Source organism: Staurois parvus, unplaced genomic scaffold, assembly GCF_062004578.1.
Source record: "Staurois parvus isolate SC_StPar_1 unplaced genomic scaffold, SC_StPar_1.0 ptg000832l, whole genome shotgun sequence".
Taxonomy (NCBI): domain Eukaryota; kingdom Metazoa; phylum Chordata; class Amphibia; order Anura; family Ranidae; genus Staurois; species Staurois parvus.
The window spans coordinates 3,247,835-3,273,571 of record NW_028318628.1 but is presented as its reverse complement, the minus strand read 5'-3'; the positions used below and the strand labels follow the sequence as shown (position 1 = coordinate 3,273,571).

General features: G+C 39.9%; 1 protein-coding gene across 1 annotated transcript in view; it reads right to left on the bottom strand.

The window, feature by feature from the left end:
- The window catches only part of SHANK3 (SH3 and multiple ankyrin repeat domains 3), a 464,876-nt gene extending 456,893 nt beyond the window's left edge, over positions 1-7,983 (bottom strand). The window contains exon 1 of the mRNA XM_089655308.1: positions 7,952-7,983. The gene's annotated coding sequence lies outside the window, so the exon portion shown is untranslated. The remainder of the gene's footprint in view (positions 1-7,951) is intronic.
- Positions 7,984-25,737: the final 17,754 nt, after the last annotated feature.

Sequence of the window (25,737 nt, the reverse complement as noted above, 5' to 3'; positions counted from 1 at the left end):
TTTTCCATGAGTGTAGCCTGAAACCTAGCTCACCACTAGTTCCAACCTCTCTAAGGCTACTTTCACACTGATCCGCCACAAAAACACAGCAAAACACATAGGCATTTTTACCGCGCTGTTTTGTGAGTGTTTTTTAAAGGATACGTGACTAAAAAAATTCACCAAAAACGCTTCTCAGAGGCATTTTTGAGGCGCTTTTCAAGCGTTTGTAATTGATTTCAATGGGACGAGTTGTTTTGTGGCGTTTTTTTTTTTACTCACCAATTATTTCCAAAATATGCTACAAGCAGGAGTTTTTACACAATGTCTCAGTGTGAAAACATACATAGATATACATTCACATACACAGGGAAGCATTTTTCTTGAACTTTTCAGGAGCTTTTTGTAACGCAAAAATGCTTCAAAAACTCCTCAGTGTGAAAGTGACCTTACTCTATCCAAAACTAAGAATACACTTTGGTCTAGTTCAGACTAGATGCAGTTCAGTGCACTTTTTTTCCTGCATCAAAAATGCATGCAGTGCTTTCCATGTATTCCAGTGGCCCTGGTGCAGTCAGTTCCAGTCATTTTCCGATGCAGAAAAAGAAGTAGAACATGCTGCATTTTTTCTGCACAGAACCCTACTGGAACATAGCAAACTGCATCAAAACTGCACCGGAATCGCACATGGTGTGAACTGTAAGCAAAAATGTATCCGGAATGCATCCAGAGTCATTTTTGTAGTGTGAACTGGCCCTTTAAAGAGGAATTCCAGGTACAGATATTTTATACATAGCTATATTGGTTTAGCTTGAATGTAACTATTGTTTTGGCGGTTCTGCCACCTCATTTTTTTCCCTTGATGATAAATATAATAAGTGATTATAACCTTTTGTCTATGTAAGAATCTAGCTAATCCTGATGTGGCTATTACCAATAAAGTTAATACCAAATGACTATGTATATACCCAGGGGCAGACTGACAACTCATAGGGCCCACGGGCAATAGGGGATCATGGGACCCCTGTGTCCTTGCCCAACTCAAAAAAGCCTATGAAAAAGGTACCAGGGGCATCTCATGGGGCCCCCTACTGACCCCGGGACCTCGGGCGGTGCCTGAGTTTGCAAATGGTCAGTCCGCCCCTGTATATACCACACCTGGCTGATGCACCTGGAAGCTGAAAATCGCTGAAGTAGACACCACAATTCCAGTGATCTCCAGTTGATTCTGGGTCCCATGATGAGCAGCTGCTCTGCTTCATTGTGAACACAAGAGGTTGGCCATTCAGCACGGATGTTATTTAGAGAATGATTTGCATTTTCTGAATAAATGCAAAGAGTTTTCTGATTGGATGAGGTGGCAGGTGATGGATCTTAAATATTGTATTTGTTTTAAAATACTGGAGATAATTTCTGTAGGAAACATCAGTCCCCAAAACAATAACAATTATATCTCAGACAACCCCATTAACATACAATATTGTATGTATGCTGCAAGCACAGGGGAGATACATATAGAGTGAAAGGACAGATGATTGTCAAATATTTCATCTACGACTTCACAGAAATTGATTTGAGATCTCATAGGATTACTACATAAATGAACTGATTCCAGAATGTCAAAAAATACTACAAATTGAGAAAGCAAATACTTATTTCGGATATTGCAGCATAAAAAGATCAATGTCTCTGAGTTTACTCAAAAATCTACTGTGATTCCATTGGAGATGCTATAGCAGAAGCTGTTAAAGACGAACTTCCAACTGTTACTACTGGTATGTTGCTAAAATGTATCTTGTAGGTGTCAAGTGCGTAAAAAATATCAATTTTCCTACAATATAAGCTACATTATTTATCTATCATTGGTCTTTTGCATCACCATACATGCTTATGATTATATATTACAGCTATTTGAATGAAGGAGATGAATATGTGTGACTCAAATGATATTCAGATAACAAGGCTGCCTAGTGTTATTTAAAATTATTTACTGCATTTAGCTGTCTTATACATGATTCATATTTGCAACAGAACTTTGTAACAGGCTTTCAACACTGAAACTATGCTAGCCTTAGTGTTGGTGACTGTGTGCATAGCCGGCTTTAGTGATACCCCCCTTTACAGCAAAGCCTGCCATTGGGGACATTCACTGTTTAGTTATATGAATACTGCTTTAGCCTGTTCAAGAGAAATTCTGAAAAAAGAGACTGCTACTCACTGATTAATGAGCTTCCAAGCTGGTGAGATGGCTGTTTGAATGTGGGGGGTATCAAAGATGGGGCAGGGTGGGAAACATTCACCCCACGGACATTGGTGGTCTATTTGTTGCTTTCTGTATCATGACAACATACATTTATGGACTCTACTGACTACTTATGGCAACATTGCATCACGGTATCAGCTGATATAGAATGCAATGTGGATTTATAAGTTCCATGCATATGAGTACTTTTTTGATGGCAGTTTAAGAGCCAATAATGCAACAGTGAGTCAGCAAGATTTGATTGTTTAATTGGGGCACACCAGACTAAAATTTTGTAAAGGGAAACATTATGGGGTCTAGTTATAAAACATTTGAAAAGACCTTTGTCCAGTGAGTTTGCATGTACATTCATTCTGTGCAAATTTGTCAAAAAACAGATGTTCTTTAAGCTGCTTTCTCTTCTGAACAAATGTTCTTTTAGTGCCCGTTCACATATACAGTCAGGTCCATAAATATTGGGACATCGACACAATTCTAACATTTTTGGCTCTATACACCACCACAATGGATTTGAAATGAAACGAACAAGATGTGCTTTAACTGCAGACTTTCAGCTTTAATTTGAGGGTATTTACATCCAAATCAGGTGAATGGTGTAGGAATTATAACAGTTTGCATATGCGCCTCCCACTTGTTAAGGGACCAAAAGTAATGGGACAGAATAATAATCATAAATCAAACTTTCACTTTTTAATACTTAGTTGCAAATCCTTTGCAGTCAAGTACAGCCTGAAGTCTGGAACGCATAGACATCATCAGACGCTGGTATTCATCCCTGGTGATGCTCTGCCAGGCCTCTACTGCAACTGTCTTCAGTTCCTGCTTGTTCTTGGGGCATTTTCCCTTTAGTTTTGTCTTCAGCAAGTGAAATGCATGCTCAATTGGATTCAGGTCAGGTGATTGACTTGGCCATTGCATAACATTCCATTTCTTTCCCTTAAAAAACTCTTTGGTTGCTTTTGCAGTATGCTTTGGGTCATTGTCCATCTGCACTGTGAAGCGGCATCCAATGAGTTCTGAAGCATTTGGCTGAATATGAGCAGATAATATTGCCCAAAACACTTCAGAATTCATCCTGCTGCTTTTGTCAGCAGTCACATCATCAATAAATACAAGAGAACCAGTTCCATTGGCAGCCATACATGCCCACGCCATGACACTACCACCTCCATGCTTCACTGATGAGGTGGTATGCTTAGGATCATGAGCAGTTCCTTTCCTTCTCCATACTCTTCTCTTGCCATCACTCTGGTACAAGTTGATCTTGGTCTCATCTGTCCATAGGATGTTGTTCCAGAACTGTGAAGGCTTTTTTAGATGTCAATTGGCAAACTCTAATCTGGCCTTCCTGTTTTTGAGGCTCACCAATGGTTTACATCTTGTGGTGAACCCTCTGTATTCACTCTGGTGAAGTCTTCTCTTGATTGTTGACTTTGACACACATACACCTACCTCCTGGAGAGTGTTCTTGATCTGGCCAACTGTTGTGAAGGGTGTTTTCTTCATCAGGGAAAGAATTCTTCGGTCATCCACCACAGTTGTTTTCCGTGGTCTTCCGGGTCTTTTGGTGTTGCTGAGCTCACCGGTGCGTTCCTTCTTTTTAAGAATGTTCCAAACAGTTGTTTTGGCCACGCCTAATATTTTTGCTATCTCTCTGATGGGTTTGTTTTGTTTTTTCAGCCTAATGATGGCTTACTTCACTGATAGTGACAGCTCTTTGGATCTCATCTTGAGAGTTGACAGCAACAGATTCCAAATGCAAATAGCACACTTGAAATGAACTCTGGACCTTTTATATGCTCATTGTAATTGGGATAATGAGGGAATAACACACACCTGGCCACGGAACAGCTGAGAAGCCAATTGTCCCATTACTTTTGGTCCCTTAACAAGTGGGAGGCACATATGCAAACTGATGTAATTACTACACCATTCACCTAATTTGGATGTAAATACCTTCAAATTAAAGGTGACAGTCTGCAGTTAAAGCACATCTTGTTTGTTTCATTTCAAATCCATTGTGGTGGTGTATAGAGCCAAAAATGTTAGAATTGTGTCGATGTCCCAATATTTATGGACCTGACTGTATATGCAGATTGGATGTGGTTTGAACTGCATCCAGTCCACATGACATGTGAGATAATGTTCCTTCGTATGGTGCCTGTTCACATATAAAAACAAGTAACCCCCTGCACTCAGAGACCCAGATCAGGCAAATCTGGACAGACTTTCCTTAACATGACTGATCCACCAAATACGGGAAATGCTCTACAGCCCTTTGGGAAAGCTGGGGAAGTCCAGGTCAATGCTACAAAGTAAGAACAAAAGAAGGTGCACCAGCTTTGCTCATTTCCTCAGCAACAACGGATTTATTAAAAGATAAAACAGGTGTTTACTCACAAACGCCATAAAAAACCACAAGCAATACTGTCCAATAGGACCAGAGTCCTGTGCAAGTCCCAGATAAAGGAAGATGCTAGGAAAATGGCTGACACGTTTCAAACGGAGATCCCCTCTTCCTCAGGGCCCAGGGCTCTGAGGAAGAGGAGATCTCCCTTCGAAATGCGCCAGACATTTTCCTAGTGTCTTCCTTCATTTGGGGGTCGCACAGGACTCTGATCCTATTGGCCAGTATTGGATGTGACATGCTTGTAATTTTTTTGGCATTTGTGAGTATACAGCTGTTTTATCTTTTAATAAATATGTTGTTGCTGAGGTAATGTACAAGGCTTCTTTGTTCTTACTTTGCTGCCTGTTCACATATGTCCGGTGCACTACCAGTACAGATTCAGTGCGGATTCAGTGTGGTTTAACTCCTTGGCATCGGCGCCTCCCGGCCCTTTAAGGGTTTCAGAAGTCGGGAGGCGGGGCGGGTTTTAAGGTCATGTGACCGCCATGATTCACCGTCACAGCGGTCACATGATTGGGAAAGGTCTGGATCGAAAGAGGAGATCGGTAACTTTCCGTGAGTACCGAACATGTGTGCTGGGAGCGCGCAGGGCACGCTCTCAGCACATATGTTTTTCTTAATTGCATGCAAATGTGCAGCCGCTCGGCGTCAAGGCCCAAATGCCAGGAGGCCACATATTTGCGCGGCCAGCGCGAAGAGGTTAAAAAAGAGTCATCTATAATTTCTGAGCAGTGCGGTCCGGTACAGGCTATTGACTTCTATGAGAACTGATTCTAAACCTGACCTGTGAACAGGATATAATCCTGAGCTGATTCTGTCCTAAACCCAATGTAAGATGTAAACCTGACCTGAACCTGTGAACAGCTACTGTATCAATTAGCTGTGAATCCTGAGCTTCAATCCGCACCGCACATGTGTGAATTAGCACTTAGTAGTAAAATACCACATTGTGACCACTAGATAGAGTTGAGGATCATAGGAAATGAATAGATCTTTGTGAAAGGAGATACAATGTAACAATTATCAAGAACACTAGAGAAAATAAGCAAAAACATTTTATCAGGGTTACATTTTCCTAATAAGTGATTCTTTCATTGTAAGAGGTATGTATTTCCTATGCTCTTCAGCTCCATCTGTTGTCCATAATGCAGCATTTTTCTACTGCTCATAATAAAAGAACATTCTTCAGAAGAGAACATTTTCTAAACATATGTTTTTGTCCAATTTGGACAGAATAATTGTACTTGCAGATTCACTTGATGAACGACTATGCAAAATTTTTTTAGAAATTGACCCCCTTAGAGTGTATTTCCACCTTTGCAGACAGATAGGAATAGCACCTACTTTACACTCACCGGCCACTTTATTAGGTGAGAAAGATCATTTATGATCATTTATGAAACTAAGCAGAACAGTTATGGTGCCTGCATAGTTATAACTGTAATTAGAAAGTGTTAACTTGTATTGTAATTGTACATTCACCGGCCACATTATTAGGTACACCTGTTCAATTGCTTGGTAACACAAATTGCTAATCAGCCAATCACATGGCGGCAACTCAATACATTTAAGAATCTAAATGTGGGGAAGACAACTTGCTGAAGTTCAAACTGAGCATCAGAATGGTGAAGAAAGGGGATTTAATTGACTTTGAACATGGCATGGTTGTTGGTGCCATATGGGCTGGTCTGCATATTTAAAAAAACTGCTGATCTACTGGGATTTTCAGGTACAACCATCTCTAGGGTTTACAGAGAATGGTCCAAAAAAGAGAAAATATCCAGTGAGCAGCAGTTGTGTGGACTAAAATGCCTTGTTGATGTCAGAGGAGAATGGGCAGACTGGTTCGAGATGATAGAAAGGCAACAGTAACTCATGTCAATATGAACCAAAATCTCTGCAGAATGTTTCCAACACCTTGTTGAATCTATGCCACGAAGAATTAAGGCAGTTCTAAAGGCAAAAGGGGTCCAACCCGGTACTAGCAAGGTGTACCAAATCAAGTGGCCAGTGAGTGTATATTTGTTACATGTCCCTATTCACATAGAATAAACATAAAATATGCTGATAAATCCAGTGGAAACCTACTTAGCCTTCCTCTTTTATCTAAGGTTAAGGAAAGATCTGGGAATGAAGGTTTACCATTATTAATCCTGTCTGTACTTTGCTGGCACATCTCATTATCAGTTATAACTTAGGTGTGCACACTTGTAGGCAGGTGCAGTTTGTTTTCTCCATGCAGCACAGGTGGTGCTCAATTCACGTGGCACCTCAGCCTGGAGATGGAGTCCAAGAGAAAAAACATTTCTCTATGGTTTCCTGGGACTATGGAGCAGCGTTCCGGTTGGCTATGCTGCACCCATGTGACCCTCAGTGGCCATCTTGGGCCAGCAGGGTCTATTTAAGTCCTTACCCCCAGGTTTTGGTGCTCTCCTGGTCTGTGGCTAGTGAAGGGAGAGAGACCCCGCTTGATTGGGGTAGTGACTAGCAGTAGAGAAAGGTTCCTGACAAGGAGGGAAAGATTAGGGACTCACTACCCTGGAAAGGAGCTTCCTTCTTGGTACCAGACAGGTAAGGCTGCTCTTCACCCTCTGAAACAGATGCTGTTGGCACCCCTCCTCCTCTACATTTGACTACATTGAACTGTGAGTTATTATTTTTAAGTTGATTGTGTAAATGGGAACACATAAAAGGCATATAATGGGGGGAGGGGGCTTAAATTTGGCTACAAAGGTAGAAATGGCCTTTAAACTAAGGCCATCCCCAAATGTGTGGAGGTGGTCCCACAATTAGCCTTATGGCATTACTAGCTTTTCTCTTGGAATCACCTTCCTACTGATGGACTAGGCGTGAAAAGGAGGTATGCCTTTCTGCACCTATTGCCAGTTAGGCTGGCCATACTTGATTCACTTTTTTCTTTCAAACAGCAAGTTAATTGAAAAAAAATTAACCGATTTGCCCAAACACACTTTCAGTGTGGATGGGGGAATCCCTCCTGCTGAGCTATTGTATTCTGCTGGCGGGGAGCCTTCCCGCCAGCAGGATGCAATGATCAGTGTTGCAGACTATAGCTGGCAGTACTGATTGACTTGCGATAGATCGACTTGCATACAATCAGATAGCCCATACATGGATCAAACTTTCAATCCATTTATAGCTGGCTTTACTTGTACTATGATAGAAATAGTGTCTTCCGGTCACATTGAACAGTCACCACAACTATAGCTAGCGTAAATTACCAAGTAGGTACATGACTTATACTTGAAGAATACATTACACAATACTTCAGGTGACTCTACCTCTCGCAGATTCTGCTCACAGATGTCTGGACTTTGGTTCCTGGAAAACAAAGAATACAACAAATCTATACCATATATACATTACAGTTAGAAGCAAATTGTCAAATGTAAACACATTTAAAAATCATTTTGCCAAACATGCATTTCTTTGTATGCATGTTCGGCCATCATTTTCTCCTCTGATAAAAGGTCTTGTCTCATGAAAAAGTAGGTAGTGTTTTGTTTTGGAAAAGTGCTGGAAGCTCCAGTTTTAAACACTCTCTGTGCACCTTTTGGGAAAATTTCTCCTTAATTCCTGTTCTTTCAGATAACCATCACCTGGACAAGAAGGTGTAGGAAATTAGAGAAACATTAAAGGAAAAATTCTCCAATGGGGGCAGAGAAAGCAATAAAAACCGTTCAGATGTTCTAACCACCTTTGCCATATATTGTAATTGGTTTCAAGTTGTCTGTCCCCCTTTTGGACAGATTTCTTCTTAATTCCTCTTGTGTGTGACATCTGTCAAGAAGACAGGAAGTAAATGAAAATTCCCCAAAATGAACACAGACAGCAGTACAAACTAAACAGAACAACTTTTGCAGGCATGCTAAGAAGCATAGGTGTTTACAAAAGCATGGCTACGTTCACTTGTATAACAGGCTGTACAAAGTACATGCATCTTCTCAGGCTCGGGAAAGCATTGAGGAATTAAAATGCAACAAATCAAATCAGAGATTAATGATCTTGGTGACAGAGTTGTCCATGTTGAAACAAAAATGGGAGAATTTGCCACTTCCTTTAACACCCTAGTAGACACCCACAACGAAAGGGATGAAGAAATTGAACAGCTCAAAAATAAAGTCACAGATCTGGAGGATAGATCACGACGTAACAACATTAACCATTAGCCGCCCGGCCTATAGCCGTTTGGCGGCATCAAAAGCGCTGTAGCTTTCCGGGTGCACGCCATTTGGCGTGCTCCCGCACATGCGCAGTTCGCGCAGTTGCAGAGCCGCGCGGCGGCGCGATCTGTCACCGGTCATGTACCTCGGACACGGCCGATGACAGATCTGAGTACTGGCTCCCGTTGCCGGTACCATGTGACCTGCTGTCACCAATCACAGCAGGTCACATGACAGTTGTATACAATGGATGGCTTCATTCATGCCATCCATTGTATACTAGTGCCTAGCTGTGAATGGTCACAGCAGGTCACATGCACATGTCATGTAATTAGCTGTGGCCAAATCACAGCTAAGCACAAAAAAAAAAACCTGAATGAATCGATGTCATTCAGGTAAATGCTTGCTTATAGCAAAGTAATTCTTTGCTATAAGCAAATTGTGTAATAAAAAAAAAAAAAAAAATACTGATCACTTCCCCAAAGTAGTACAATGTTACTATGGTAACATTGTACTACTTTGGTCATAGTAAAGTATGAAAAAAAATCTTAAAAAAAAATAAAAGAAAAATTTAATAAAAAATTAAAAATAATGAAAGAAATTTAAAAAAATTAAAAAAAATATATATATTTTTTTTCATACTGTCACCAGTCAGTGTCCCTGTTCACCGCCATGCCAGTTATATGATGACGCTGTATTGCACTGGTGACAGTATGTAAAAAAAAAATAGTGAAAATAATTTTTTTCATTTTTTCATTTTCCGAAAAATTATGACAAAAAAAATACAACTTCAAAAAACTCGCCATTCCTCTTATGAAGTACGTCCGACAGTCTACTCTGCAAAAAGGGGTCATTTGGGGATATCTGTACTATTCTGACATTCTTGGACCTCAAGAAATTAGATTGGCTGTCAGTACTTCAGGATTGATCAATATTCAGATCTATACCATAGTTTGTGAACTCTATAACTTTCCTACAAACTAAATAATACATCTTAATTTGGTTTATTTTCACCAAAGGCATGTAGTAGAATACATCTCGGCCTAAATTTATGAAGAACAATTATTTATTTGTAAACTTTTATAACAGAAACAAAGAAAAACGTGGGTTTTTTTCAAAATTTTTGGCCTTTTTTTGTTAATTTAGCAAAAAATAAAAACCCCGGCAGTGATTAAATACCACCAAAAGAAAGCTCTAGTTGTGTGAAGAAAATGATAAAATTTTAGTTTGGGTACAATGTTGTATGACCGCGCAATTGTCATTCAAAGTGTGAGAGCCCTGAAACGTGAAAAATGGCCTGGGCAGGAAGGTGTAAAATTGCCCGGTATTGAAATGGTTAAAATAAGAGTCATTCCAGAATCGATACAACCTGAGCATATACCCAAAAGCTCAATCGTGCCCTCCTACCTGATGCTACAAACACAGATCTGACCATCGATAGAATACATCGCCTCCCAAAACCCTCCTATCTGCCAGATAAAATACCTTGAGATGTCTTGATGAGAATTAATTTTTTTCATGTCAAAGAAAAAATCATGGAAATTGCGCGCAACCCCAAACTTTGCCTGCACAATTCTTCTCTTTACAGCTTTTCACAGATTTATCTAAACACACTATGCAACTCAGGAAAAATCTCCTCCCAATAACAAAAGCTCTACGAAACCACAAAATTATTTATCATTGGGGTCACCCCACTAAATTGATCATCACCAGAAATGAATCAATAATCACAATCAACAGCCTAGAGGAAGGTCTTCAATGTCTTAGAGAGTGGGACATTCTCCCAGAAAGCGACCCACAACATTCTACCGCCACCAGAGTGTCTCCAGAGTGGAACCTGGTCACTCACAAATGCCAAACTAAACATTGGCCGTATATTTGAAATCTTATCTCATGATCCCCACTTGGATGTAATTTCACATGTTTAGGCAAGGCACTGAGCGTACTACCCTTACTGAACACACTCCCTGCAAGTATGCCTGCCAATGGCAAGGTCACTTGTTTTGTTTTTGCCCCAAAAGTACTATGCAATTTTCATTGCGTTCAGATCCTGGCTAAGATCCTATTTTTTACTGAATAGGTTATTATCTGTTCAGTTATCTGTATTTGTTTATTTTTTTCCTTTTTGTTTCTACTATCATGTAATTCCTGATAGTCTAATTGGTTTAACTGACATGTGCATAAAAACGTATTACCGCTTTAGGGGCCCCTTGGTTAAGCCCTGATTAATGTTGGTAAATACATCTATTCAATGGGTATAAAAGTTATTTGTATTAATGTCAATGGCTTGAATCATCTGGCCAAACATACAAACATGTGGAAATAGGCATTTAAAGATAAATGTGATATACTCTTTGTTCAAGAGACTCATTTCGTAGATTCGGCCCCTACTAAATGCTCACACAAAAAGTTTCCACATGTCTATACTGCCAATGCCTCTGAAAAAAAAGAGGAGTACTGACTGCTATTAGAGATACACTAAACTTTGTTCTTCATAAAAATATCTCAGACCCCAAAGGCCGGTATCTGATTCTTATATGTACTATAGATAATACAGATTACATTGTTGTAAATTCATATGCACCTAATACTCATCAAAAAAAATACTTTACCAAGCTCTTCAAACTAATGTCCAAAAATCGTTCTGGTTCCCATATACTATGCGGTGACTTCAACCTCATAGTTGACAGAAACCTAGACTCAACAAAATCTCAAAAAAAGACCCCAACCCTATACCCCTTTCTCATAAATGAAGATGTCTATGAGTTTTGGAGGTTTCAACATGTAGGTGAAAGAGATTACACCTTTTTTTTTGGCTAGACACCAATCTTATTCGAAAATTGACCTTATACTGGTAGATAAATGGCTACTGCAAAATGTTACCACATCAACCATAGGCAATATAACATGGTCAGACCATGCGCCAGTTTCAATTAATGTTTTGGATAACCACTTATTGAAATCAGACAACCTCTGGCACATAAATGTGTCCTTTATAAAAATCCCCAGCAATAACTTGATACTTGAAAAATATCTTGAGGAGTTCTTCCATATAAATTCGCAATCTGTATCAAACTCTGGCACCCTCTGGTGCGCTCACAAAGCATATATACATGGTATAATTTTACAAATGTGCGCTAAAGCTAAAAAACAAAGAAATACACAGCTTAATGACTTACTACAGGATATTTGCAAACTAGAAACGCAAATTAAAGCTCAAATCGATCAAACCACCTCGAATACAGTCTCCAGACTAAGGAACGAATTACGCTCCTTATTAATGTACCAATTTGATATAAGTATGCAAAGATTAAAACTCAACTACTACTCTAATGGAAACAAAGCAGGGAAATACCTAGCGAATAAAATGAAATCCCTGCGTACTAGAACTAAAATACCATATTTTATCAACCCGAAAGATAAAACTAAAATCACTAATCCACAAGAAATAGCAAATGCATTCACTAGTTACTACGATTTGCTTTATAACCTAAATCAAGACAAATCCACTCTCCAACCTTCTATGGAAAACATACAAGCATTTTTATCACAAATTCGCTTACCCACTCTTTTGAAATGAAAACTAAATATCTTAAACTCCCCTATCACAATAAATAAAATAAACAGAACAATAGATAAACTACCCAATGGCAAAAGTCCGGGACCAGATGGATTTTCCAGCGAATAATATAACATTTTCAAAAATACCCTCATCATCCTCATCTAAACGAACTATACATTGACACGTTTTCTTTCGCCTCATTACCTTTCCGAAATGCTACAAGCATTAACTGTAACAATCACCAAATCAGGTAAAGATCCAGATAACCCACAAAATTTCAGGCCTTTTTCTTTCTTAAATACTGATATTAAGATCTACGCTAAAATTATAGCATGCAAACTGGCCAATATACTCCCAGATTTGATCAAGCTTGATCAGTTAGGCTTTACTAAAGGTAGACAAACATCTGACGCAACCCAGAGACTAATCAACATAATTCATTACGCAGACTCACATAAAATTCCCTTCTTATTACTTGCTATGAACACCGAAAAGGCTTTTGATAGGATATACTGGACATACATGTTCCAAATACTGCATACATTTGGATTTTCAGGAACAATTATTAATGCTATTTCAGCACTTTACTCAAATCCTTCCGCCCAAGTCTATGTATCCAACATGCTATCCAAATCATTCTTAATTATGAATGGTACCAGACAAGGATGCCCATTATTCTAAATTCATTCCAAAAGTTCAAATCCACCTTAATCAAATGGCTAAACGTGAACTATCCTGGTCTGGCAGACTGGCAGCATTTAAAATGTTCATATTGCCACAGATTTTAGATCTATTTAGATCAATTCCAATCCCAATTAAATCTTTATATCTAACTACAATCTATGTTTAAAAAAATACATCTGGGGAAATTTGAGACCTAGATGCTCACAGAATATATTAATCAAAAACAAAAAAATAGGGATTTGTTGACATTAGGGACTATCACAAAGCATCATTATTAGTCCTCATGCACACTGGACATTTTTACAGCTGCTGTTTTTGGCTTTTGACTTTTTTTCTACAGCTACCGTGTTTCCCCGAAAATAAAACATCCTCCGAAAATAAGACCTACTTACAGGTTTCCTTTTGGGTGAAATATAAGGCATCCCCCCGAAAATAAGGCCCCACTAGGCTCTGTCTCGGAATGAAAATTAATTTACCGTAAACTGGTTGCTAGGGCCGCCCCGACTGGCGTCTAGCAACCAGTGACGTTACGCGGAGTCCTGACGTCACTGCTGTGTGGAGGCAGAGCGGAGGTCGGAGTGAGCAGTGAACGCGGGGCGGGAGAGAGGAGGAGACTTTCGCAGATGCGTGTAGAAGAACAGGAGGATCAGAGCGGACGGGACGCGGCGAAGTTGGTGAGTGCTGGTCTGTCTCTGATGACACTGCCTGATGCTTGCGGCCGCCCTCATGATGACTGAAGGCTCAGACCCTGCTCCAGCCCAGGTCCAGGCCCCAGCCAGCCCAGTGACAGCCCCCAGGCAGGCCCCAGGGGGGAAATGTCTGATAAAGGGGTGGGGGGGATGTCTGGTGAAAGTGTTCAGTGCCACAGGGGTGGGGGGAGGGGGATCACTTAAAATGACACAGGAGGATCAGAGGGGGCAATCAAAATGACACAGGAGGATCAGAGGGGACAATCAAAATGACACAGGAGGATCAAAAGGGGTTACTAAAATGGTAATCCCCCCTCTGATTCTCCTGTGCCATTTTGATTCCCCCTTCTGATCCCCCCTGTATCATTTTAAGTGATCCCCCTCCCCCCACCCCTGTGCCACTGAACACCTTCACTAGACATCCCCCCCACCCCTTTATCAGACATTTCCCCCCTGGGGCCTGCCTGTTATGATGATGTTCCAGAAGATGATGACATGATTGTCATTGAATAAATGAGTTAATTCTTGATACTGTAGGATTCACAGTTTGTCTGGTTTGTGTTGACAACTACCGTACTACCGTACCGTATACAGGTAATACATTTCCTTTATTTTCATTTAACAATAAATGTGTACCGTATTCTTCTTCATGGAAAAATAAGACATCCCCTGAAAATAAGACCTAGCGCATCTTTGGGAGCAAAAATTAATATAAGACACTGTCTTATTTTCGGGGAAACAGGGTGGTAAACCCCCCAGCATGTTATCCTATATGTCCATGCACACATAGACTGTAATCAATGATTTTTGGCAGGGACATTTTTTGGCTGGAAAAAAAATCCAGGACTAGTGGGTTTCTAGAGGAGTTTTTTAGCTGTAAAAACGCTCCAACGTTGCAAAATGTGATAAAACACGGTAAAAGGGCGCAAACCGGCGTTCCTGGACTTTTTTTGACCAAAATTTTTTTTTGGTAAAATAAAAACTGCGAAAAAATGCTGCTAAACGCGGCGAAACGCTGCTAAATGCTAATGTAAAAAATGCTAAAAAAAAGTTACTTTACACAGCTAATGTTACCAGCATTATCAAAACATCCAGTGTGCAACCTAATCCTACCCTGGCCATTCTGAATATAAATATAGACACATATCCAATCCATTATCGACTCTTAGGGGTTTATTTACTAAACCTGGAGAGTACAAAGTCAGGCTCACGTCTGCATAAAAACCAATCAGCTTCTAACCTCAGCTTGTTCAGTTAAGCTTTGGCAATGAAACCTGGAAGCTGATTGGTTTCTATGCAGAAGTGAGCCTGACTTTGTACTTTCCAGGTTTAGTAAATAAACCCCTTAGTGACACATATTCTTCTAGCATCAAGACTTACCATTACTAAACACTGGAAAAAAGACTTAGCCCCTGGAAAGAAGTCATTGAGTTAGTCCAGACCCACTTCATCTATGAGAATCCTTTAGCTTACCTAAACGATAGAATTACTAAATTTGATAAAGCTTGGAAACCCTGGTAACCTAAGATATTATAATGTTTAACCTTTTTTTGGCTACTCTAAAATTATTATTTTGTGGAACTAGGACTGTTAGGAATTATTCAATATTTCCTTTTTTCTCTTAAACTTTACCACAACACCTATACTGTGATATTGTTTAGCTTTTTACTCTCCTTGTTTTGTTTTTTGTTTTTTTTTGTTGTAACTATATTTGTAAAACCAAATCAAAATGTATTATGGAAAAAACATGGTCAGTGTTGATGGGGAATCCCTCCTGTAGAACTATTGTGCTCTTTTGTCAGGGGGCAAGGGGAGCCGTATCTGCCAGGAGATCACAATGATTACTGCTAGCAGCTATAGCCGCTGGCCATAATCACATACTAAAAATTGGACAGGCTGGTTGTACCCAAGTTGATCGACAATCAATGTGCCCATAAATGGATCGAATCATGTCTGGTCCCTGCTGAACTAGCCAAGATTCAATCCATCTATGGCTGGCTTTAGTCTAACTATTCATGTTTCTATTCCCCCCCCCCCTTACCTGTACTGACTAACCTGTATAATACAAATTGAGTACTTACCTATTTTGAATCCACTGTGGTCCAGTCACAGTGCAACTCACTGGGTCCTTGGCAATGGCTTGGAATTTTGGAAGTCATGATGTTACCCATAGGCCCCCATAATCCAGCCATTGTTGGCACTCCCTCTTCTCCCCTGCAGCAGCCACTCACTGATATAGTGAGCTGTAGCTGTGCTTTCATGTGATCTCACCGTAGTGGATTAAAATAGGTAAGTATAACAATCTCTTTTATAGATTAGGCAAACAAGGTCAGGGGATTTTTTTTAGAGTAGTCAAATTAAAGCCTTTTTTCCACTTTAAGTGAAACATGTTTTAGGACATTTGGACATGTTTCTGTAGCGTTAGTTCATATACAAAAGAACAATTGCAGGTAAAGAAGACAGCATGTGCTCACCTAACTGAAAAAGATCCACTAGGCCAAATGCAAAGCAACAAATGCTCCAGAGAACATGAGAAGCACTATTTGTGGAAGTGAAATGGATACTATGTAACCTCAGGTTGCAAGTACTTTGTTCTGAGCCTGCTCACACTTTATTAAAGAAAAGGTGCACGTTATGTACATGGAATAAATCATTCCAAAGCATTGACAGTCAGCTTCTGAAATTACAGCAAGCTTCAGAAAATAACTGGCCTAATGTTCTACTTGGTTTCAAAAAGTCATTCATATAAAAATGCTGGATACCACATTACCAAGTTTATTATATGCTTATATCACCTGAAATGAAAGCTAAATAATAAATGTGTTTACCCAACAGACCCCTATCCCCCGTGTTTGCCTTCAAGAACATGTACAGGACAGGAACAAAGTTATACCCCCTGTCCTCCTAGGTCAAACTAATAAGATCAAATGCCATTGGTGCAGAAGACCTGCCGCAGCTGGAAGAGCAAAGGCGGAATTAGACAGTTAGCCACTCTTCACCTGTACACCTACAACAGCTACCCAACTTTGCCAACAATTTGGATTCAGGTACTGTATATGGATCCAGAGTGGGTGAACTGTAAATATACTATTTCAGCAACAAAAAAATAACATAGAAACTTTGCAGAGACAACAGTAAGAACCAAGTTGGGTTACAATAACAGTCTAGAACATCCTTTTCCAACCAGGGTGCCCAGGTTTCCTCAGGGGTGCCTTGCAAAATACCTAAAAATTGCCCCAAAATTGTATACAAGCCAGCAGGTGGATGAAGCCTACCTTTTAGTTACACAAAGCCACAGGTTTTCATTGTGCACCATTAGAACCCTCTAGTCCTTGGAGTCTTAACAACCTTAAATGACTATTCAGCACCAGTATACAAACTAAGGTGTGTTTGCGTTGGAAGAATAAATCACCTCTAACGTTGTTTGACCAACGTGAATAGATGTTTCTGCATTATTTAAAACTATTAGTTTCTTTTTTAACATTTTTAAAATGGGGTGCCTCGACATTGTGCAGAATTTTAGAGTGTGCCTTGACTGAAAAAAAATTGAGAACCACTACTCCAGAATATTTTCTCACACGTTACTGAAGGCAATATGATTTGTAGGGGGCTGTGTTGATGGCAGACCAGAATTCACTTCCAAGTCTCCCCCAGAATACATATTGTGGCCAGCATATGATATCAGAAATATTCCCTTTGGGTATGGCTACTATTGAAGCAGATTTCAGAATATCTGAGAAATATGTCAAGAATCTACTACCACCCACTTTCAGAGTATTGTATTAATTGTGATGGATTATGTGTATACTGTAACAGTGGCTGACAAAAGGGTAGTCAATCTGATTAAAGCAAAACTAATTTCATCAATTTAATTGTTGAAAAAAATCACAGTTACATTCCAGGCATGCCAGGAATGCTGTCACATTTGCTTGTGTTGTAACTGATCACATGTGCAGCACCATGGCAGTTGAAGATCAAACAGAGGCTAAGATGGCAGCTTCCTTGGCTGAAAACAATAGAAGGGTTTAGTTTAGCTATAAAGAGATACATGATATGTATTTGTATGTGTATCTTGTTGAGGAATCTGAACTTTTAGACGTTACCATTACTCAGAAAAAAAAAGTTTAAAAAGACTCATTTACTTGATGGACCACTTGGTCTTTTCCTACCATCACTCTTTTATTTCGCTATGTTTACATGTCCCCCCTGGCCCTGAATAAGTCATTCACTAGGCAGTGGTGACAACTCAGGCACAGAATATCCTTGGCCTTCAATCATTCTGGATGACTGAAGGCTGGGATCATTTTGCACCACCTCTGCTACATATTTATTGAACTACTAAGCAGATTTGACAGCACATATGGCCATGTCCTTTTACTCATCACACATGTAAATATTCACACACATGCGTACCATGTAAAATACAATCAAAAGCAGATGGCACAACATTTTCCCCTTTAGTATTATGCAGCTCAACACTATGGGAAAATAATGACCAAAACACAGCGGTGTCAAAAGTCCCATAGCACACCTTACTGCTGTGTTCACACTTGTTTAAAACTGTATGCAGTAGGAATCTGTAGGAATCTGAGCCCCAGGGGCGGACTGACCATTTAGGAATTCGGGCACTGCCCGAGGGCCAGGGTCAGTAGGGGGCCCCATGAGATGCCCCTGGTACCTTTTTCATAGGCTTTTTTGAGTTTGGGCAAGGGCACAGGGGCCCCATGATCCCCTACTGCCCGGGGGCCCCATGAGTTGTCAGTCCGCCCCTGCTGAGCTCAGTGTACATATGCCTGTGTGCATGAGCTCAGACACCTGTATATGCTTTCTCCTATAGAGCTGACCTGCACATATACAACACACAGAATGCCAGTTCCTGAAATATACTGGCTAAGACAAAAAAATCAGGATGATATTTTACCAGGAAAATGACAACTGCTATCTGACAATTTAGACTGGAACTATTGTTCTTAGTAATATACAGAAACTGTTATTTTAACCAATTGGATTTAAAAGTAGATCCATCCAATTCTGATAATTATATAATCTTTTCACTGTTTTTCTTCTAGATGTAAAGGGGGTCAATGCAATGTAAATAATTTTGTAAATATGTTATTGCTTTACCAAGTTTAAATATCATTTGCAATTATACATTATAGGTACGTGGAAGTTACCTAACGTGCGCTGTACATAAGCAAGCTGTTTTCGGCTGTGCAGTGCTATACAGTGATTGTGCTTTACTGCTCCTTCTCATAATACAAATCTGAGTCAACCAAGTTATTTATTGCTTGTTTTGAATTTTCTAAAATAAAAAAGATGATGTCCATAGCCTGGTACAGTTTACTTTAAAGCAAATGCTAGTTGTCAGTGAAGCAAATAAGCAACTACAAAATGCTTACTTTGGTCTATAAAGACGTACTTCAGTCAAGAAAAAAATATTATTCAAAACATAATATCAGGCTATGTTCACTTGGCATTTTTTTGTAGTATATGTGAACTCTAAAACTCTAAAAATTCCTTGTACTGATGTATGAAATGTTAGCATCTTTAGTTCCCTGCTTCTATAATGATTGCTTTCATTGAATATGAATAGGTCTATCTTTGGCTCAGCTCATGCTGTCTGCAATGGCTGCACACCTTTGGGTTATAGCCTTAGTAATATTAATAATTAGTACAGAATAGCACACCGCATTGCTAGAAGCAGACCAAATTTGCTTTGCATTTCTCTACTCAAGGTTCACATTCGCCAATACACAGGTTAAAAGAAGACTTGCCATGAGTGTGTGGGCCCCTTGCCATGATGACACCAGACCCTTAGCTATGGGCAGGTGTTCAAGAGGGGACTTGATGCTGATTGGCATGGAGCATGATTGGGAAAGGTTATAATTCCTCCAAGCTATCTTGGGACAGGGTCCATCAGCTGGGTTAAAGGCCAGTTCACATCATAGAAATGCAGTCTGGATGTGTTTCTGTATGCGCGTTTTTGACTCGTTTCGGATCCTTTTTCCCCCTCCCTTTTTTCTTTAACTTCAATAATGACATGTACATTTTTACTGTGTTTAGGTGTGTTCCGGTATGTTTTTGGTGTGTTTTTGATGCGTCTTTCTGCATTCCAGTACAGTTCAGTGCAGATAAAATGCAGCGTGTTTTACATTTTGTTTCTGGAACTAGAATGCACTGGACCTGACCGCACTGGTGTGAACTATGCTATTGAAAAACATGTAACCTACTATCAATGCGTTTTTGATGCAGAAAAAACACATTGGACTGCATGTGGTACGAACTGGCCCTAAAATAGAACTAAAGGCATAGCTGGGGTTTTTTTTTACATTTTAGAGCAAGAAAGGGTTATAATCCCTGTAATTTTTTTGCCATCTGTGTCCCATTCCTCTTCACTTCTTGTCCCAAGATAGGAAGTGAGACAAAATCCAGCCAGTGTGAGGGAATATCTGGCTGACACAAGTGACACCAGAACTAGTGTTCCCATTGGAAGATTTCCCCTCTATTACTGTTCTGGTGACAACAGAAAATTTGGGACTTTCTCTTACTTTCACTTTCAATGATAATGGTAAACATGACAAATAAAGGGGGTAAATCTCCCTAACGGGAACACAGACAGTAGTGAAAAACCTGTCAGGAGTTCTAATCTCTGTCCATTCTATTCCAAACTAAAAAAAAGTTTTGCCCTTAGTTATACTTTAAATTCAGGCAAGGCAGTCACTATTGCTTTCAATCAAGAAAGGTGCAATTAAAGTCTCTAAATTGTGCTCAAGCCATGACTTTTCACTGGAAAGTTTGTATGGTGGACACATCGTGCATGATCTGGCTAGTGGACTGCTTGCTTTATCAAACGTCATTGTTGTGAAAAACACAATCCCCTCCGGGCGCTCTACATAATGTATACTGCAAGCTCTTTTAGTAAACATTGTTTTTCAGGAATAGTTGTTTGTTTCGCCATGTTCATTTCAGAGTCATTCTGGGAGTATCTGCTTTCTATATAACCACCATAGCAAATATTAGTGGTCTAATGAGGAACATTGCAGTTCCTGCATCTTCCAGACAAGCCTTAGGATACGTCTTACCATTTACCATAAATGAAAATCCCATTGAAGCTGATGGCTAAAATATCGCACTGAGGTCTTTTTAGAAAGCAGAGCCCAATACACATGCAGGAAATTACATTTCTGGGTGCACTCTGTACACCAATGGTGTACAGAATACCTCCAGGTTACTATGTTTAAAGGAAGCAACATTTGACAGCTTCAAAAAAATTACAGCAGTTGCAGATTGAAATGAAAAAGCTATTTTTATAGCATGAAATTACTAAATGACCCATGCAGCAACTATATATGTAATATTATTTTTCTGTGAAAGTGGGGCTCTCCTTTAGGGGGAACCAGGGGCGGACTGACCATTTGGAAACGCGGGCACTGCCCGAAGGCCCGGGGTCAGTATGGGGCCCCATGAGATGCCCCTGGTACCTTTTTCATAGGCTTTTTTGAGTTTGGGCAAGGACACAGGGGCCCCATGATCCCCTATTGCATGGGGTCCACATGATCTCCTATTGCCCAGGGGCCCCATGAGTTGTCAGTCCGCCCCTGGGGGGAAATACGTTGCTATCCCTTCCCCTGACCTGGAATTGTCATTACTGTTTCAGCACAATGCAGTATAACAAAATCTATTTAAAAAACAAAATTCAAATTCACGCCTCTAATTCACAGTTTTTGTAGACCGTAAAAAAAAATTAATCCTATAGGGATCTGTCCTGTGATAGATCTCCTCTGCATCAAAAAACCTCAGCCAGGCTTCCCTACATCTTCATTATGTAGCTTCCAGCTGCAGAATGAATGCATCTCATGCTGAAGACTCCAGTCAGTAACTATTAGGAATCATGATATGAAGAGCTGCTACGATTGCTTTATTTTCCCCAGATTTATTCCTGGATGGGCGATACCAGCCCTGGTTCCCAAGAGTGATTTTTAAAGCTTGCTAAATTTCCTTATTGGATTCGTGAACTTTCCTTTTCCTGGTTATTCAATTCCAGAAATGTTGTAGTGTGAAGTGAAGATTCGTTGTATTTGTTAATAGGGGAATTGCATTTTCCCTGGTGAATCACTGAAACCCTACTCTGGACATAATCACTGATCTGTGAATTTTAATGATCACTTGCTATGGAGAATAGAATTGAAAAAGGCAGAAATGAGAAATATACATTAATATAAAGTTGAAATTAAAAGTAGTAGAAAAAAAATCAAGAGAATGTACTTGATTAGAAATGATATAATTCGTTATCATTTCTCACAGTCATATGAAATTATAGTTTTGTATGACAGAGAGAGGACTTTTTTTTTCCTACTGGCTGGTTTGTCATGTATTGTCTGTTTATTCCTCATTTGACACTTTTCCTTCTATATTCCCCTTCTGCATTATTTGTTAGGTAATTTTTAACACTTTTCTTTAATATACCTGGTGATCAGGGCTGGGATTTGACAGAGGTAAAAAAAGGCACCAGGTTCGGATGCTTTGTTGAAGTGGGCACAACTAGGGAAGAACGTTCCCCGGCCCTGCATCAACTGGCCATCTGCAGTGTGCCAATCCAATTTGTCAAACTGACAGATCAGTTCTTCAGATTATACTGGAGAATTGGCTTTTGTACAGAACTCCTCCACCAGATCCTCCACTCCTCCATGCAGCCACAGGCTCATTCCTGCAACCCTCCTCCTCTGGTCTCAGCAATTGGCAGCAGAGAGGATGACAGAACTCCTCCTACAGATCCTGCACATCTGTGTAGCCACATCACCCCCTTGTCTCCACCTCTCCTGTAGACTCTGGCAGCTGACTCCAGCCCTCCTTTGGTCCTCCTCCAGACCCTGCACTTTGTGCTTCCCAGCTCCATCTCCAGTTTCTTCCCTGCAGCAGCACAAGGTAAGGGGGTGCACTGTGATGTAAGAGGGGGTGGGGTGCTCTGGACATCTAGTCTTACAGATACAACTGGACCTGTGAGGGCAACCATAATGCTGATGTGGCCCACAATGAAAATTAGTTTGACATCCCTGCTTTAGAGCAACTGCACTTGCAAAGTGCATAGTCTATTTGCCTTTAGTAAATCAACACCATAGTATCTATTTCAGTATATACAAGCTCCAAAAATCCTGTACTGTGAGTGTAACATCTGTCCCAACTTTGCATTAGCAGGTTCATTAGCTCTGGATATACTGAGCAGAGAATAGCTGTGAAAGTGAACATGGGGCTTGGTTGATTACACAGGGAGATCTTCTCTACATGTGTAATCTACAGACCTGAGCTGTCAGTGTGACAATCCAGTCCTGCAAGGCTTTCAGTCAGGAATAAAAGCTACTGATATTAGCGGAACTATGGGCAAAATCAAAACTGAAATATACAATATGATACAGTCAATAACATTACCACAGTGTTTTTTTGTTTTTCTAAGTCCCCTCATTACAGTTTTATTACCTGTTGCCCTGCCAGAAGATCTGTAATATTTCCACTTCCTCTAATAGGGTGACAACACTGGTCTTTCTGCACTGAAATCTCACAGCCACGTTGTTGCCTTGTGGACAGGGTAGTGGTAGATGGATCTGCTTTAAACTGATTTTGCTAGACAAATGAAAGCTTTACTCCAGCTAACGCTTTTAAGCAGTCAAGTAACAGTTTTTCCCCAAGGCCTTTTATTGTTGCCCATAGTTTTACTTAAGAAAAACATTTATATGCCGCCGCACTTATGTACCATGGGACAAACCATTTAAATGAATAGGCTTATAGCTAAAAAAAAGAAAATGGCTCTGGAGATAACTGGTTAATTAACATTTTATTAACCTAATTCATCACCTTTTTTTGCAGATTTTTTTATCCATTTTAATGAAAACTTTTTGAATTTGTGTACGATTACATTTGTAGCACTAAAAAATTCTTTGTACCAGAAACAGATGAAAAAATAAATTTTGGTTATGATAACATTATTGCTTGGACTTGTGGTCCTCCTCTGAGATGATATCTTGGTTCAGCAGTAATATGTCATAACTCATTAGCGCCGTTCACAAGGGATATGCAGCTCTCATTGGCAAAGGAAATAATAAAGGGGGTCCACATAGAGTAATTACATTTATTAAGTTAAAAAAAAATATCAAACCATTACACTCACATTACAATAGAGATTTCTGGCCTTATCACTGGACCGGAAGTATCTCACTGGCGTACGTGAGTTATGACAAATTACTGCTGAACCAAGACATTGTCACAGAGGAGCACCACAAGTCCCAGCAATACCAGGATTCTTGCAAAAGCCTTTATGACTCTTATACACAGTCCCAGGGGCGGACTGACAACTCATGGGGCCCCCAGGCAATAGGGGATCATGGGTCCCCTGTGTCCTTGGCCAAACTCAAAAAAGCCTATTAAAAAGGTACCAGGGGCATCTCATGGGGCCCCCTACTGACCCCGGGCCCTCGGGCAGTGCTCGAGTTTCCAAATGGTCAGTCCGCCCCTGCACAGTCCACAGCTGTCAGTGGGTGCGTGGAATCACAGGTGGGGAACACAGCATGGAAAGCTTGCACTTAGTTTAAAATAGTGCGTGACACGAATAAACGACTGCACCAATAGTTTTGCACAAAAAAATATGTGGATATGGACTAACTAATATTGTGTTTATTGTTATATATATATTTTACCTTTTATATTGACTGAACAGCACCTATACAGTTTATTTACTTTAGCTGTTTAGGGTTTCTAACCCTTTTTAGATTATAGATTAGCAGACGGTTATTGATATATATATATATATATATATATATATATATATAAAAATAAAATTTAGTTTATTAACCACATTTTATTTATAGTAAGAAAAGGCACTTTAATATAACTTTGATTGGTTTTGAATACACGTATAGGTCCTAGCGTGGGTACAAACACTAATTTATTTAATTGAAACCTGGCTCTGTGTTTACATGCTTATCCCAACTAAATCACAATGGTTTAAAAACCTGATAAAACCTCCACCCTTCCAGTCTGATTTTCCATTGACCAAAGACTGGCAATTCTGGGACTGGTAGACAGTGGCTATGACTTCTGCACCCTGTGCCAGCCCAGCCTCTATATCAGCTTTTCTCAACATTTTCAACACAGAAAACACCTTGAAATACTTTTCCGGTCTCAGGGAACCCCTGCTAAAAATGACTATATCTACAACTTATGATAAACTAGTGAGATGGTCACTGGGAAGAATGCTCCTTACATTTGTAGTCATTGAGAAAATTACCCCCTTTTAAATAGCTAAAAGATCATTGGTGTCAGTGAGAACTTCTCTGAGAGGCAGAAATTGCTCATTGCTCAAGGAACCCCTTCCAACCTCTGGAGGAACTCTGGTTGAGAAACCCTGATCTATATGCTTGGATGTATAAACTCCATCCATCTCAGCTCAGATTTGGACACACTCTGGCATCTTTGCCTTGGGAGTTTTAGGACATTTTCCCAGCACAGCACTGCTCTTGAGTCCAGTGAAATGAAATCTAACAGATTCAAAGTCTCTTTATAAATTGGCCCCAAGGTGCTTGATTCTAACCACTACATTGTAGCAAGTTAATTAATAACACAATTCATGCAGAAAGAAACTTGGCAAGGCTCAGTAGATCTGTTATGGTTCCACTTCCTGGAGACCTGGCAAATTAGGGAAGGTCCATGCATTATGGAAGAGGCCACAGACAAAACAAAAATGTGAAGTTCTGTGTGTAAACCAGACACTACAATAATTATATATGTGACGCATAAAAGGTAATTTTGATTACAGAAAAACAAAAGGACTAATTGAATGAAGATGCACACCTTCAGAGCAAGTAATACCAAGGGCTGGACACTTTCGGAGTCATCTAATCTGTTGAGAATGGCTAAGGAGCTTCCAAATGTCATAACAATCCCTTATCATCCTGCATATAGAATATACTTTTTAAAGG